General features: G+C 39.7%; 1 protein-coding gene across 1 annotated transcript in view; it reads right to left on the bottom strand.

The window, feature by feature from the left end:
• The window catches only part of NUAK1 (NUAK family kinase 1), a 57424-nt gene that overhangs the window by 15651 nt on the left and 23692 nt on the right, over nucleotides 1–18081 (bottom strand). The window lies entirely within an intron of this gene.

The following is an 18081-nucleotide window of genomic DNA, read 5'->3' as shown; positions in this document are numbered from 1 at the left end:
GAATATATCCTATTGAAATAGGTATTTCAAGTAGAATTTTGTCATAGAATAGATACCTTATAAACACCAGGTACCTTATAAACAGATACATTTTTGAACCATATTGAACCAGAGGATCTAACCAAACGATTTGGTTGAACCAAAGGATTTAAAATACTGCAAATTAATTCCAATCTGCCTACTAATCAACAAATAGTGTTAAAATGCAAATACAAATAAAAATGCAGTAACATCATTTTTCCTTAATGTTTCCCTAGGTTCTTCTAGTAACTTCATAAAAATTGCTGCAATTGTATTATTTTCTCACTTTCAAAAATATAAACAGACAATTTGAAGATTTGTTTTTAATTAGGAAAGAACAAGCAAAAAATGAGAGGTATATTGTGAATAGGGGAAAATGTTTAATAAATAATTTTGATCACCACAGGCAACCAATTAAGTAATTTATATGGACTACAGAATTTCCTTCAGGAATATAATAAACTATCAATATAATATTTAATACATTTCCTTCCTTGCCTAATAAAAATATGAATTTCCCATTCGGAGCACAAATGAAGTCTGAAACTAAAATTACATCTTTTTCTTGGTCATGCTGTCATTAACAACGAATGGATTACTACAAGCATCAACATGTAATATGAAACCTACACTGTTAGTTGATCCTTTTTTGAAAAGGAGTAAATAGGTAAAATGTAAAATAACGTGTGCTGTGGATAAACTATAAATCATTTATACAAAAATAATTAGAGTAATTTTTCATAAAGGAAGCACAATATCCAGTGAACCCACATCTGGCTGTCATAGGAGGCTGCAAAATAAGAAAAAACATGCTCCAGTGCTTTACACACTCTGCTTGCCTTGTCAGTCTTCAAGAACCAGGTTTTCACTATGGAATAAATGTGTATTCCTGTGTCAAGGAAAATGAGTATGCTAAAATTAAATGTGTGGATGTTCAGGGCTAATGAAATCTTAGCTTTGGGGTTATGTGCCACAGTTCCTGGCATCTTCAGAGGCAAGGTGGTCTGTATGGTGCATAATCCCAAAGCTCTATGAGGATTATGCAGCACAAAGACCACCTTGCCTCTGAAGATACCAGCCAGAGTTCCCTGTGAAATGACAGGAAACGGGTGTCTGAAGCTCAACATTGCTCAATAGATACTGTCTATGAAGGGCCACACCAATATATTGAGTAGAGTTTCATTATCACACGTAGTGATGGCCATGCAGGTTATTTTAAAAGAGATGGAAGTAGGTATAAATCTTAGGAAGGCTGTTTGCTAAGTCCAGAATTAAGGGAAGCCTAGCTTTCATATCAGCTGCCACTGAGCAAGAGTGAAGAGCATCTATCATGCTGCCTCCATGTTTATGGCAGAACCATCCTGTACTTACTGAGATCACATTAAAATTCTCTGGATCTTGACTGGTAACAGCTTTCCAAGATTCCTAGTAGATACCAGGTCTTAGTAAAATAAAAGTATCAAATGCTAATTGCTCATAAGAGAACCTGGAAAAACTATCTCTCTGGATAGATCCATGCAAGCTTTTTAAATAAACACTTTCATCATGTAAACATTTATGCCGTCAATTTCTGAGATATTGATGTTTAAGCGATCATCTTGTAATACACTGTATTTTGTAACACTGCTAAGTGCAGTGTTTAGCTGTAATATTATTACAAATAAAAATGAATTAAATATGTATTATTCCCTATTAAACTTCAAGCTGCATATAGTGTTAGTTATACTATAACCAATTCTGGTATGACTATTTGGAATGCTTGGCTCACTGTGTTTTTGCTCCATTTGATTTATGACCTGTCATCATAATGCAAATTATTCTAAATCTGGAAGAGCTTCTATGTAGGCTCTGTGCTGTTGCTACCACCAACTAATTCACAGAATTTGTTTTAAAGAGGAATGTCTGCTTCCAGATACGAGATATTGTAGAGATAGGGATCAGTAATTAGGATACAAAACAGATTATTTAAAATAGGTGTTGGGAATCTGTTCACCAGAAAGGTTCATTTGTTCCTTTTCGTACAGGAATTGGTCAAACAAAAACCTTTTTTATAATATTATTTGAAATGGCATTAGTCATGCTTTTTGATGATCTCTGGCGGGAGTGGGATGGGGTAGCATCTTTGCTGTATTTGATCTCTCTGCAGCCTTCAATACCATCAACCATGGTATCTTTCTGGGGGGGCTTTGGGGTTGGGAATGGTGGGTACTATGTTGCTCTGGTTCACTTCAGTATTGATAGGAAGTGAGAGGTCTGGACCTCATCCATGGGGTTCTGCAGGTTTAGGGGGGGAGGGGGTGTATGATGGCTCAGCAGTTATGACACCAAGCTTGTCAGACAGAAAGTTGACAGTGCGAGTTCAAGACCCAAGCACTGCACAATGGGGTGAGCTCCCATTACTCGCCCCAGCTCCTGTCAACCTAGCAATTTGAAAGCATAGAAATGCAAGTAGATAAATAGGTACTGCTTTTGCGGGAAGGTTACTGCATTCCATATTTTCATACTGGCCACATAGTGACAGATACATCTTTCAGACAACACAGGCTCCCTTGGCTGAAAATTGGAGATGAGCACTGCCCCCTTAAGTTAGTCCCACTGGACAGGGGAAACCTTTAAACTTTAAGCAGGGCTCAGTACATTCTCTGCTTGCCTCCCTTCCCTAAGGAGGTCCATCTAATGGGACCAAGAAGAAGGGTCTTATCTGTAATGACTATCTCCCTGTGGAACATCACTGCTGCAGAGATAAGATTGACCTACACTCTGACACTTTTTCAAGGCCCTGAACACATGGTTCTGCCTACAGACTTGGGGACCCTAGAATGATATGGAGCCCATCAAGTGACTGGTCTGATTGTCATCGCCAGGGATATTGGGAGTCATAAGGCTTTATACCGGGATCTTATTCTTATAAGCCACCCAGAGTCACCAAGAGTGAGTTGGATAGCCATATGCATTTTCTAAATGAATGAATGAATGAACAAACAAACATAAATTCCCTGATATAAGAAACAATAACTAAGCAACAAAGTTGTGTTTTTGAAGGATTTGAATAGGACTTATATAATATTATATAATATAATAAGAATTGAGGGACGCGGTGGCTCAGTGGGTTAGGACGCTGAGCTTGTTGATTAGAAGGTCGGCAGTTTGGCGGGTCGAATCCCGAGTGCCGCGTAACAGTGAGCGCCTGTTACTCGTCCCAGCTTCTGCCCACCTAGCAGTTCGAAAGCACGTAAAAATGCAAGTAGAAAAATAGGGACCATTACGGTGGGAAGGTAACAGCGTTCCGTGCGCCTTTGGCGTCTAGTCATGCCAGCCACATGACCATGGAGACGTCCTCGGACAAGCGCTGGCTCTTCGGCTTTGAAACGGAGATGAGCACCGGCCCCTAGAGTCGGAAACGACTAGCACGCATGTGCGGGGGAACCTTTACCTTTACCTTTACTAATAAGAATTGCCAACCAAGATTATCTGTTTATTATTTATGGTACTATTTACTTTATGTCTACAGCTGCCTTTTAGCAAGCCATCAGAATTTCACCCTAGATCAGTGTTTCTGAACCTTGGCAACTTTCTCAACCTTGGTAGCTTTAAGAGGTGTGGAGTGGAGTTGAAGTCCTCACATCTTAAACTCCACTCCACATATCTTAAAGCTACCAGGGTTGAGAAACTGAAGTATTCTCGGTCCCTACATTGAACTCATCTAACTAAGATTATTACAGGGCACCTAGCATGGACGCGGTGGCTCAGTGGGTTAGGACGCTGAGCTTGTCGATCAGAAGGTTGGCAGTTTGGCAGGTCGAATCCCAAGTGCCGCGTAACAGAGTGAGCGCCTGGTACTCGTCCCAACCTAGCAGTTCGAAAGCACGTAAAAATGCAAGTAGAAAAATAGGGACAATTACGGTGGGAAGGTAACAGTGTTCCGTGCGCCTTTGGCGTCTAGTCATGCCGGCCACATGACCATGGAGACATCCTCGGACAAGCGCTGGCTCTTCGACTTTGAAACGGAGATGAGCACCGGCCCCTAGAGTCGGAAACGACTAGCACGCATGTGCGGGGGAACCTTTACCTTTACCTTTAGCATGGAAAAACTAGAAAGAGGTCCTACTTGGGTTGGGATTCTGTTTGAGAAATGATGAATTTTGTGGTTATATAGGATTCTTTGGCTCTGATTCTTGATTATTCACTAACATTTCAGTCTTGACAGGTCATGTTAATCATCTTGTTTCAATGTTCAAATGTTTTCCATCTTCACCTGCCCCCTCTCCACCCACATCCTTTCCAAAAAGAAAGTTTCATTAAATAAGAATCCTGTTACGTAAGTAAATAATTTACTCTAAAATAGAACTTGGATTTTTTGATGCAGGCCTGGAAGAATTTACAGGTTGGCTAAATATTTCCTACATTTACCTGTTCAGATATTACCTCATTGCTATTTATCCAGCAAACGGAATTTCACTTCATCCCTACAGAAGTCATGTTGGGGGTGGGGGGAGAGCCAGTTTGATCTAGTGGTTAAGGCACCAGGCAAGAAAAAGAGAGAGCATGAGTTCAAATCTTGCCTTAGCCATGAATGCTGGCTGGGTGATTTTGGGCTAATAACTCTTTATCTCAGCCCAACTCACAGGATTGTTGTTGGTGAAGAAAATAGGAGGAGGAAGAAAGTGTGTTGGATATGCTCACTGCCTTGAGTTATTTGTAAAAATAATAAAAGTAAAAATAAATAAACACTGCAGGAAAAACCTAGAATGTGATACAGGTGTCCTCAACTTACAACCACATCTGGGATCAGAATTTCTGCTGCTAAGCAAGGCAATTGTTAAATGAATCTCACAGTTATTAAGCAAATCCAGCTCCCCCCATGGACTGCTTGCCGGAAATTGTTTGAGAAAGTTGTAAATGGCAATCACCTGACCCCAGGATGATGCAACCATCACGAATACATGCCAGTTGCCAAATTGAGATCACGACTACGTGAATGCTGCAATGGTCATAATGTGAGAACTGGTCATAAATCACTTTTTTCTATTATATTATAACTCTGAACAGTTGCTAAAGGCATGTTTGTAAGTTGAGGACTACCTACACTAAAATTCAATAGGATGTGTACATATGCTTTTTTCAGTTCCATAAACTATTCCAGAAGGTCTTTATGTTATTAGTCTAAAGTGTTTATGTTCAAACACCAAATATATTTACTTCCGCCCTTAGACTCTAAGAAGAAATTTGTTTATTTGATATCTTTGTCTCTGCATTATTTTTTAATTCCTTGTTTCTGAACAGCTAATTGAAAACACATATCTTGGCTTTGGATTTTACTAAAAAATAAGGAATGTAAAACCAGGAAAGAATTTAATTCTCTTTACCAAAGATATGTTTCAATCAAAGTACATTTTGTAACATAGCGTTTCTCATCAGCCCATTATTCTAGTATTCATAATAATTCCTGAATGTAATTTGTCTAACTATATTTAGAATACTGAAATGATGAGCTCAGCTTCTATTTAGAGCTATAAAACCTTGCTAGCACAAAGACTTCCCTCTACTTCTGCTTATTCAAAGTTTTTGAATTCTTTGCATCCAGTGAGGCATCATATTCCTCTTTAAAACATACTTGATAATTAAAAGGAAAACTGAGACTTCATTATTAAGCCAACATGTTTTTAAAGCGAAAAAGGTACATTGGTATATGCACAGTGACATATCTTAACAAAATGGAATTCGAATAGACATGGACCACTTTACCTAATTCTTACATGGTTTGTAGATTTTTTTTATATGTGTTATTTTATAACTAAGATGGGAATTTATTTTTCTATTTTGGAATAGAAAACTGCAGATGCTTTTTTTCCCCAAAAAACAGACATCTACCTTGAAAGTTGATTGCTTTTTGTTTACATGTAACCTCGGGATAAGAATTTTGGTTTGTTATTTTAAGAGAGGCAGTCAATCGCCTCACACTGGACATCTAAATTCTCCTCATGCCTTTGCTCTATATCAGAACAATCTCCTAAATTAGTTTCAGTGTGTTGACATTCCTTCCATCTGGTGTCTTTCCATAAGGAGGTGTTTTTATTACACCCCCCCAAAATAGCAATAGACAGAAGTATCTTTGCAATGATACAAAGTGCTCCTATATTAAAGGACAGTCAAATCAGAACAGTAAGTAAACTTAATTTCAGAGACACATACTGGCATAACTTTTTCACTGACCAAAAGCTAAAATTCATTCAAGTAAAAAAAAGTCTTTTTTCTAACATATATTTAAAAGTTTGGAAAAATATTATCTAAAAGCTATTACACTTTATCTGTTCAGTCCAATACAATTAACGTTGCTAGAATATTACTTTACTAGTGCTCAAACATGCTTTAAATTATTACATCAATACAAATATGTATCCCCCAAATCTCAATTTAATTAGGTACCATTCAAGTCATCATTGTCATCATTATAATCATCATCATCATCTGTTAAATATAATATTATAAAACATTTGTCAATAGCACTGCTCATTAACCACTGAAGGCTGAGAGATTTATTTTTGCAACAATATTTTATGCCAGTTTATTGGAAGCTTTTAAAAGTGTTGTCTGTGAAGATTTAATTCTATTCTATTGAATTTGGGGTTAATTGAGCAGCAATGTTGTTATTCTAGGGCTCACGTGACCAGAAAGAATTTTCTATTGTTTTCTTTGTGAATTGACTAGATGCAGAACACTGAAAACAATACCAATAAATACAAAATAAATAACATTTGGAAATATTTTGTTGATGCCCAAAATCCTAACAACCCCCCCACACACTAAGACTTAGATTTCAATCAGTTCTACAGTTTCATACCTAAACTCAGGCATATTTATGTCTCTTTCAAAAAGAAGTTAAACATTTCGTAAGTGTATCTTTTCCAAAATCAAGATGCCATACTTAGTAACTATAATTATATTTAACAATTAAACATTTATCAGCTTTTTAATATAATCATCCCTGGTAACATTATTACTTCTTTTTAGAGGTCCTTATGCTACCTTTGATAAGATCTTACCATAGTAAAATATGTATGAGAATCAGCTAATGTTGGCATTCGTATGCATACCATAATAGCTTAGTTCTTTCAGCAAAGTCATTCCTACAGCATGACTTCTAAAAAAAAGAGTACAATGCTTGCCTAATTTCCTACACCAGTATTTCCCAGAAAAAATATTGTAATATTTTATTATTTATACCACAATTTTATAAGCAACTTTTCCTCTAGGGGTTCCCCAATGAACACATAACAAGTTTTCAGATTTTCATGCAAATTATTTTGCCATCATAACAAACTTCCATAAAATATATCAGGACATTAGATATGATGCTTTTTCTACCTACTGCTAGGTTATAAAAATTCCTAAGGTAAAGGAATTGAATGAAGATGTGAATGAGCCCAGATCTGAGAAACGCAAAGCTGGCCCCCATTGGCTTACTCTGTATGATATAAATTATGCTAACTTTAGAAAATATGGCAAATTGCCAATTTTGTTTAATGTTGATAGTCTGGATTTCTTTGAATAAGCAGCTTTAGGTGTTAAATTATACTGCAAGGATGTCAAGTACTGTGGAGCACGTGATTTTAAGATTAGATTCGCGTGCGCGTGCACACACGCACACACACATACATACACAAATACAAACACACAAATCTTGGGTGTTACTATGTTTAAACAATAGAAATAGAAGTGCCAAAAGTTGAACTAAAAGGAACTGAATTAGTTAATAGCTAAATACTACTTTTTAAAGTAACTAAACTAAATGGCCAACATACCACATTCATAGAATTCACAGAGGTGATTTTTCCTGTTTTATCTAATGAAGATTTTTGTATGAAGAATATCAATGAATAGGCACTAAAAACATTTAAGATGAAATCTGAGATGTGCTATTTTGAAAAAAAAATCCAGAATGAAGTACTGGGAATGAAATTCTACACATAGTAACATGTTCAGATTTTATTGGTGTATGTAATCTATACATTCTGTTCAGAAAGCAACTTTTCCAGTTTTTTTAACAATTAACTTAGTTATATATCAGATCCGCTATGAAAACATGTATTCAATTAATTTATTGTTCAACTTTTTCCATCACAATTTGAACACAATATCTATCAAAGATCTCCATAATTAGACATTATTTAGGAGTACTGCTTTGGATTTCTTGCTGTTAATTAAACTGGTCTGCCTTGTTTTCTCAGTGAGTCTAAAAGAAGGATGCAACTGCTTTAAAGAATGACATTCTCAAAATGTCTGCTATTGTGGTCACTAAATAAATATTGATAAAATGTGGGAAATTAAACTCTTCCTTACATTCTGTGTTAAGGACAGAGGATTTATGATTGCATTGGTGTACACTTTCACATCCATTCTGTTTTTAAAGGCTTTTAAACTACCACCCCAATCCAAAATCAAATATTCATCACTTGAATTATTTTATTACATTCCAAAATAATAGCTTGTAGCACACATTTGATGATCAGTAATATTTCTCAATAGAAACTTCTGAATAGTAAGGAGGTGAAGTTAATGCATCACCAGCACAATTAAATCCCATGCTTAGATATATATTATCATATTTATTACATTTCTGGGAGAGAGGTTAGCAGTATCTAAGATCACAGTTCACAGTGGGCACTATCTAACAAAATGAAATTCAATGGTGAAAAAAGTAAGGTTCTACATTTAGGCAAGAAAAACCAAATGCACAGGTACAGTATAGGTGGTACTTTGCTCAATAGTAGTAACTGTGAGAGGGATCTCGGAGTCCTAGTGCAGGGCTTTTCAACCAGTGGTACGGGTACCACCTGTGGTACATTGGCACCTGGCAGGTGGTACGCGACCATCCTAGAAAAGTAGCAGGGGAGGGGAATGAGCTGAACCGGTGGCAGCACTGCACAAGCCTGAGCAAGAGATGGCTGGAGCTGCAGGGCTGTCAGGGCTCAGCGGAAGCACCAGGATCAGCACCAGGCTCCAGCTGGAGCTCGGCACTGATCCCGGTGCTTCTGCTGAGCCCAGAAGAAGCACAGATCAGCTGGAATGTTGCAGCATCTCCAGGGTCTTGTGATTTACATTCAGATGCTTGGCAACTGATTCATATTTATGAAGGTCATAGCGTCCCAGGGTCATGTGAAATGACCAAAATCTGCTGCAACCACCCAGCAGAGGGGGGGGATTAAAAACCAAACACCCCCACCCAACCCCAACCCTGCTGCCAATCCTCAACAGAAATGCTCACAACAATGAAAACCTCCGACAGAAGGAAGAGCGCCGCTGGGTGGGCAGGCAGGTGTCTTGCTCGGCTGTGGCTTGTGGGGCACTTTTTTCAGTGGCATTGTAACTTTGAACAGTCATTAAGTGAACTGTTGTAAGTCGAGGACTACCTGTACTTCATCACTTTTTCCTTTTTTTTTTTGGTCATCAAGTTTTTGACACCTTGCTAGGCGACTGGTGGTACTCAGATGTTGCCATATCCTAAAAGGGGTAAAATGGGTGAAAAGGTTGAAAAGCCCTGTCCTAGTGGACAAACACTTAAATATGAGCCAGCAATGTGTTGCAGCTGCCAAAAAAACCAACACAGTTCTAGGCTGCATTAACAGAGGGATAGAATCAAGATCATGTGAAGTGTTAATACCACTTTACAACGCCTTGGTAAGGCCACACTTGGAATACTGCATCCAGTTTTGGTCACCACAATGTAAACAAGATGTTGAGACTCCAGAAAGAATACAGAGAAGAGCAACAAAGATGATTAGGGGGTCATCTTTCAGTTACATTGGGTAACTGTACTCAATATTATTCAGATTTCTCAATATTTCTGCTTATAATTCTCCTTTCATGCTTCAACCAACCAGTTTTAAACAACTAATCCAATTTCATGAACCAGTTCTCAGAGTATGCAGAGGGGAGGAAGGGCTAAGGTGACAAGTAAGCTGTCACTGGGTGACTGACAGCAAATGCAGGCAGGCAGCACTAAAATGGTAACCTGGGCTCTAACCACCTGATTATGCTACAGTTTTACTACAGTTGTATTGAGGCAGTTAGTAGGGTCTCATGAACCTGCAGTATCTGCAATGGTCTACCTGGCTGACCTCCACAGACCAGCTTCAGCAACATTGCTTTGAATTGGCATATTTTTCATGATCACATGAAGAATGAATAGCAGATAGATGCTTCACTGATAGATGCTTCACGGATGCTTCCTCTCCAGTTTGGTGATTGAGTTCCCCAAACTTCTAGTTTTGGGTGACTTCAATCTACCATCCCTGGGAGGGTCATCTGAGTTAGCCCGGGAGTTCATGGCTTCCATGACGGCCATGGACCTGACACAGGTAATTTCTGAACCAACTCATGAGGGAGGCCACACCCTTGACTTGGTTTTTTTATCTGGACGGTGGTTGGATGATCTTGGTGGGGGCTCTCCATTTATTATGCCCCTGTCATGGACCGATCATCACCTCCTGCGGCTGGTCTTCTGTCTTGCTACCCCCCACCGTGGGGATGCGGAACCAACTAGATGGTACCGCCCCAGATGCTTAATGGACCCTCTCGGGTTCCAGGCAGCGCTGGGATCCCCACCTGCCTCCGTCGCTCACAGCTCGGCGGATGCCTTAGTGGAAGCCTGGGAAAGGGCAGCCACTGAGGCACTGGACCGAGTTGTACCCCTGCGGCCCCTGACCCGGTGCAGATCCCATCGAGCTCCATGGTTCTCCGCGGAGCTCCGGGAGATGAAGCGTCGGAAACGGGGCCTAGAGAGCTGCTGGAGGTCCAGCCGATCCGAATCCGACCGGTTGCGGTTAAGAACCTATATTAGGTCTTATCTCGCAGCGATGAGGGCAGCGAGGTGCAATTGCTTCTCTGCCCTCATCGCGTCCGCAGATAATCGCCTGGCCGCCCTGTTTAGGGTGACTCGCTCCCTCCTTAATCAGGAGGTGAGGGAGGATCCCTTGCAGGGTCGTGCCGAGGAGTTTGGTCAACATCTGTCGGATAAAATCGCTCGGATTCGGACCGGTTTGGACTCCAGCTGGGCAGAGTCTGACGATCAGGACACGGGCGGTCTTGTCAATGTTATCTGGGAGGAGTTTGATTCTGTGACCCCTGATGAAGTGGACAGGATTATGGGGAGGTTGAGCTCCACCACATGTTTACTGGATCCGTGCCCTTCCTGGCTGGTTTATGCAGCCAGGGAGAGGACACGAGGCTGGTTCCAGGCAGTGATATCTGCTTCTTTGAGTGAGGGTAATTTCCCCACCGTCTTGAAGGAGGCGGTGGTGAGACCTCTCCTCAAGAAGCCTGCCTTGGACCCAGCTGTCTTGAACAACTTTTGTCCAGTCTCCAACCTTCGCTTTCTTGCGAAGGTTGTTGAGAGTGTGGTGGCGCATCAGCTCCCTCTGGTCCTGGATGAAGCAGATTATCTGGACCCGTACCAATCGGGTTTCAGGCCCGGGTACAGCACGGAGACGGCATTGGTCGCTCTGGTGAATGATCTCTGGAGGGCCCGGGACAGGGGATATTCCTCTGTCCTGGTCCTATTAGACCTCTCGGCGGCTTTCGATACCATCGACCATGGTATCCTGCTGCGGCGTCTCAGGGGATTGGGAGTGGGAGGCACAGTTCTTCGGTGGTTCTCCTCCTATCTCCTGGGACGTTCGCAGTCGGTGTTGGCAGGGGGGCAGAGATCGGCCCCTAGGTCTCTCGTTTGTGGAGTCCCTCAGGATTCGGTTCTCTCGCCTCTCCTGTTCAACATCTACATGAAACCGCTGGGTGAGATCATTCGTGGTTTTGGAGTTGGGTATCATCAATATGCTGATGATACCCAACTTTTCATTTCGACCCCAAACCACCCCAGTGATGCCCTCGCTGTGATGTCCCGTTGCCTGGAGGCGGTTCGGGTCTGGATGGGGAGGAACAGACTTCAACTCAACCCTGACAAGACTGAGTGGCTGTACATTCCGGCATCCCGGGACATTCAAAACGTTCCATCACTTTCTATGGGGGGTGAGTCTTTACCCCCCGTAGATAGGGCTCGCAACTTGGGAGTCCTCCTGGATGCACGGCTTACCTTAGAAGATCATGTAGTAGCCGTGACCAGGGGGGCTTTCGCACAGGTTCGCCTGGTGCGGCAGTTGCGGCCCTATCTAGACCGGGATGCCCTGTGTACGGTCACTCATGCGCTCGTGACCTCTCGTCTTGACTATTGCAATGCTCTCTACATGGGGCTTCCCTTGAAGACCACTCGGAGGCTCCAACTGGTACAGAATGCGGCCGCGAGAGTTGTCTTGGGAGTTTCCCGGTACTCCCATGTTACACCTTTGCTCCGCGAGCTGCATTGGTTACCAGTTGTCTTCCGGGTGAGGTTCAAGGTCTTAGTGATGGTTTTTAAGTCCTTACATGGCATGGGTCCGGAATACCTCGGAGACCACCTGCTGCCGGCGTCGACTCCCCTCCGCCCCGTGCGTTCCCACAGAGAGGGCCTCCTCAGGGTGCCTCCAGTCAGAGAATGTCGGCTGGTGGCCCCCAGGGGGAGGGCCTTCTCTGTGGGCGCTCCGGCTTTGTGGAATCAGCTGCCGGTTGAGCTCCGGATGGCACCGGATCTCCGCTCCTTCCGGCGCGGGTTAAAGACCCACTTATTTGAACAAGCTGGCCTGGCCTGATGGGGAATTACTTAGGGTTTTAATATTTATATATATTTTTTATTATTTTTATTGTGGGCAATAATTTAATTCTTTTTTAACTTTTGTACTTTTGTAGTTTTAAGATATGCCCTGTTCACCGCCCTGAGTCCTTCGGGAGAAGGGCGGTATAAAAAATTAATTAAATAAATAAATAAATAAATAAGATGAAATGCATGTCTTCCAAATCGTTTTTGAAATATATGTAGCACTAAAATGTAAAGGGGCCTTAGGCAATATTCCACTGTAGCCACTGGGAGTCCCTGTTGATTAAAGAAATAGTTATCTCAATGTCTGAAGTTAATTTCAGTAAAGATTTTGCACTACAGGAAGTGTCTTCAAACCACATTTTAGGAAGTATACATTTCTGTCTACAATATAATTTAGAATACACTGCTTTTTATTTTATTAATTATATTTATCAAATTTATTTGCCACCTATTTCGCACTTCGAGGAGACTTTGGGTGGACTTTCCCCCTTTTTATATAAATTTAAGTTATATTGGAAAAAGAGTTTGTATTAAAGTTATTATCTTCATACTAAGCTTCATCAATATTATTGTTCCTCATGAGAAAGTCTGAATGTGAGGTTCTTACAAATCATAATCATAATAGTAAAGTTGGAAGGGACCTTGGAGGTCATCTAATTCAACCCCCTGCTCAGGCAGGAAACCCTATATCATTTCAGACAAATGGCTGTCCAGTTTCTTCTTAAAAACTTCCAGTGTTGGAACATTCACAGCTTCTGGAGGCAGGTTGTTCCACTGGTTAATTGTTCTAACTGTCAGGAAGTTTCTCCTTAGTTCTAGGTTGCTTCTCTCCTTGATTAGTTTCCATCTATTGCTTCTTGTCCTGCCTTTGGACGCTTTGGAGAATAGCTTGACTCCCTCTTCTTTGTGTCAGCTCCTGAGATATTGGAACACTGTTATCATGTCACCCCTAGTCCTTATCTTCATTAAACTAGACATACCCAATTCCAGCAGCCGTTCCTTATATGTTTTAGCCTCCAAACCTCTAATCATCTTTGTTGCTCTTCTCTGTACTCTTTCTAGCGTCTCAACATCTTTTTTACATCATGGTGACCAAAACTGGATGCAGTATTCCAAGTGTGGCCTTACCAAGGCATTGTAAAGTGGTATTAATACTTCACGTGATCTTGATTCTATCCCTCTGTTAATGCAGCCTGGTGTCGTCTGCAAATTTGATGAGTTTCCCATCTATCTCCTCGTCCAAATCATTGATGAAGATGTTGAAGAGCACTGGGCCCAGAACAGAGCCCTGGGGCACCCCACTACACACTTCCCTCCATGTAGATGCGGTGTAGAGTACGGCCGGTCAGCCAGCTACGGATCCATCTGGTGGTGATGCTGTCTAACCCACATTTTTCTATCTTATCAAGTAGTAGTTTGTGATCTACTTTATCAAATGCCTTACTGAAGTCCAAGTAAATTATATCCACAGCATTCCTCTGATCCACTAATTTTACCATTCCCTCAATGATGAGACCCTTAATGAGTCTTCTCTCCTACTAGTAAAGGGATGGGCAGACTCAGCCAGGAGCAGATGACATGAAATGTGCTAATTATGATTTTGAATTGCACCAGAATCAGACTCCCATAGTAGTGATGCTTCATGGACAAATATGGGGACATCTATTACTACATGGGCCACTGCATGGTGCACTAGCTGAAATCTTTGATGGTGTTCAAGGACAGACAAATATAAAGCAAAATGCAATAGTTTAGTTACAAAGTAAGAAGAAGCCGAATGACCATGTACTGTGCCTCCTCATCGAGAAAGTGCCACAGTTGTTGCAATATCTGTGCCAAGGAAGGGCCTCTTGGCCACAGATTCTACCTTCTACTCAAGCAGGGCTCCTAAACTGCAAACTTTGTCCAAGAGAGAACAACACTGCTATCATGTCACCCCTCGCCCTTCTCTTCATTAAACTACACAATCTATATATTATTTTTCTTCAAATTCTAAAAGTATACGAGTATTGCCAGACGGGTTACTTTTCTACTTTTTTATTCCATAGCATAATGGTTCTGTTCATCCAGTTATTGAATACAGGATTTAGGGAAGGGAGGGGAAAGTTAAAAAAAAGTAAGGGCTTTTCTTTTTAAGTTGAAATGTATGCCATGATAATCAAAACACTTCTGGAGAAGCCAGCTTAATCCATCCAATCCTTAAAAATTACTTAAAAATACTTTCCTTCCAGCCGCCGTCAAAAGGCTGTCAATTATAATCCTGCGGAGAAGATGGAATTTCTTCTGATTATGAATGGTGAGTCTGCTTCTTACCAATAATACAAGATATACATTTGTTTTAATCAAGTTCCAAAAAGAATTCTGAAACAAGAAATCCTTTTTATATACATGTGGATTTGGCTACAAGTGAAAATGGCTAGTTTCTCTTGATGCTAAGTTGATAAATACAGAAGTGAATCACCTTTAACCACACAAGGTTAAAAGATTCAAAAACATGGATTCTGTTTAAAGAAAGTACATGTTTGGAATCCTGATATTAAAGGTCTTCCAGCTCATACTAAGGAGACTCAATGCATTCATTAGCCGGTAGTCTTCATTTTTTCCAGATGCAGAACCTTCAACTCCAATATAGGTTTTATTATTTGAGGCAGGAGGGGGCGGTTTTGCCAGATGTTAGTTTTTCCTCTCCCTTATTTCTTATTTCTTTCTCTTTTTTATACTTTCTTTTTCTCACCCATCTTTATTCATCATTCATATATTTAGTGTTTTACAGAAGAAAAAAGGGCACTTGATTATTTAAATTATTTTAATGATTAATATTTTTATTTATTACATTATTTCTGTAGCACCACCTTATAGAAAATCTGAAAGCACTTTACAATAACCATTTAATGATATATACGACAATATTTCCTGTCATAAATTTTGATTTTCTGATTGATTGATTCTTTTTAAAAGAATTTTAAAGAAGATAATCCCATATGAGACTTGAAGGTTATTTACAAAATGTGACACTATTGTAAGACACATTCTCTGTGTAAGCAGTATATTACTACAGTATACTGGAATTGTTAATGGATGGACTTTCTTATAAATGTGTCTTTGTTTTCACTTATCTTTCTGTCTATAGACAGCCCTCAGAAACATAGTTTCAAGTTTGTATCAGAAAGGGCCATTATGTAATGTAATTATTTTAATGAATAGTATTAAACAAGATACAGATTTGCACTAAATTCAATTTTGGGAGATTATTTGCTCCATTTGTTTTCCTCATGCTGACACAGCAATCTTCCCTTTCTCTGTTTTAAGGCCTGTTAAAAAATTTACTTAAATAAAAAAAGTCATCTCTTCAAACAAAAATCCTTTTAAATATTTCAGTATATGATTCAAGCAATTGGAATTGGACTTCCATTAATCATATGAGTTTTAACTAATTCAATTGATAAATCAGCAACTAAAGTTCTAACAGTAGATTAAAATACAATTCCTTCCCCAAATTTCCAGTGGGAATAAGATAACAAGAAACACCTCTCTGGAATCCCCAAAATATACCAGCTTTCTTTTATTTATTTATTTTATTTTAATTCCATTTATATCCCGCCCTTCTCCGAAGACTCAGGGCGGCTTACAAGCAAAATTCCATTTTGGATTAAGGAGATATTTAAAAGAAATGTAAATATCAGCTTAGCCAAATAGAGACAAGGGATAAGGGTGGGGGGAATCAAGATTGGTTTATCTCAATTCTACTAAGTAAAAGAAGAAACAGAGAATCTTTACCAGGCCTGCAGGATTTTGCATTATATCCTATATAACAATAAAGTAGAGTTCCAATGGTACATGTGATATCTGTTTCCTGACCTGTCCTACCTTAAAAGGGTGACAAAAAACTCAGGTGGAGGTTGCCTTCCTATGGAATAAGGGGCAGTCTGAAGGCAACATTATCTGTTCCTGCACTCCCAAAATGAAATATGAACTGTTCCTCTGCAAGCGGTCCTAACTCAATGAGAATGCGTCAAAAGGAAGCATTGCAAAACATATCATTTTTCTCTTCTTTGCACTACCCTGGATAACAAGAAAATTAAAAGATCCTCCCCTGTTTGGAGTTAAGCTAAAAGAAATGTCATTTTTCTATTTTACATTTTGTCTTTGCAATGATTAACAGCATTTGCTTATACTAACAATCTGAAATTAAAATACTGTACTAGAGAGGTGAGGCCATGAACCATGGCTTCCAACAACTTGTAGCCCATGCAGTGTGTGACCCCTTATACTATTGGCATTCTGGTTCTTTGGGAAGCCTGGCAGACCAAACTTTGGGGATTAAGCATGTTATTTTGGCTGGAACACTCTCTAACCATCTTACTTCACAAATCAGTTAGACATACAGCCCAATATATAAATCAAGAACTCAAAACTACTCTTCAAATTAGTGAGTCATGAACATGCCTCTATCCTTAATTGCTTTAATATCTGTGAATATAAAGGTAAGATGTACACTTATAATTACAATCAATATCTGCCTTTGCAACTAAGAATCAGATGCACATCTATTTATTTGTTTTGGTTGTGTGCCACCCAACTCCAAACACCTCTGGGTAGTTCACAATACACTAAACTTTATGATACAAAACAAGAACCAAAAAAACTCAAATCAGAGCAGAAAAAAGAGAAAAAGAACAAGATGGTGAATCTTACAGATACACCAAAACATCCCATCTAACATTCAACAGAGGGGGCTCCAGGCACTAAAGCCCATGGCCTAGGAGAACAGTCAGCTCTTTATGGCCTTTCTTTATTTGGACTACAGCATGATCATCAAAGTATTTAAGCCACATGTTACCAATGTAGGCCCTATGGCACATATGGCTTATTTAAATGACATAATCAGATGTCAAAAAAATAAAAATCATTAAATGACTGAAAATTTGCAAGAGTGAAAAACTAAATGAGAGTTTGGTATTCCTATCAAAGTTGTCTAACCAGGCATGTGCCGGTTACAAATGTAGTAAGCAACCACCTACAGCATCTTTGCCCAGGTTACAAGATGGAACCACTAGTTTAAATTAAATAAACTGGAAGCAGCTAGGTGGGCTTTTCAAGATTGGACTTTAAAATTTGCTTGATATTTTATATTGGTTTATAATTCCTTATAATAGCACAAGTGTGAATGACATGGACAGTAGCTTAGGAAAAAATGCTTGCCAAAAGAACGCATTTTAATAAATGCTTTATCTAAAGTAATGGACACTACTAGGCAGATATGAAAATAAAAAGACTCAGCAAAGCATCTGGAGAGAATTAATACAGTATACTATTGTAAAAGACTACTTTCTAAAACTCATCTGCTAAATAGATGTCTGTAGAACCAAGAT

Source organism: Vipera berus (assembly GCF_964194415.1).
Source record: "Vipera berus genome assembly, chromosome: 6".
Taxonomy (NCBI): Eukaryota; Metazoa; Chordata; class Lepidosauria; order Squamata; family Viperidae; genus Vipera; species Vipera berus.
This window is presented reverse-complemented; position numbering and strand designations above follow the sequence as displayed.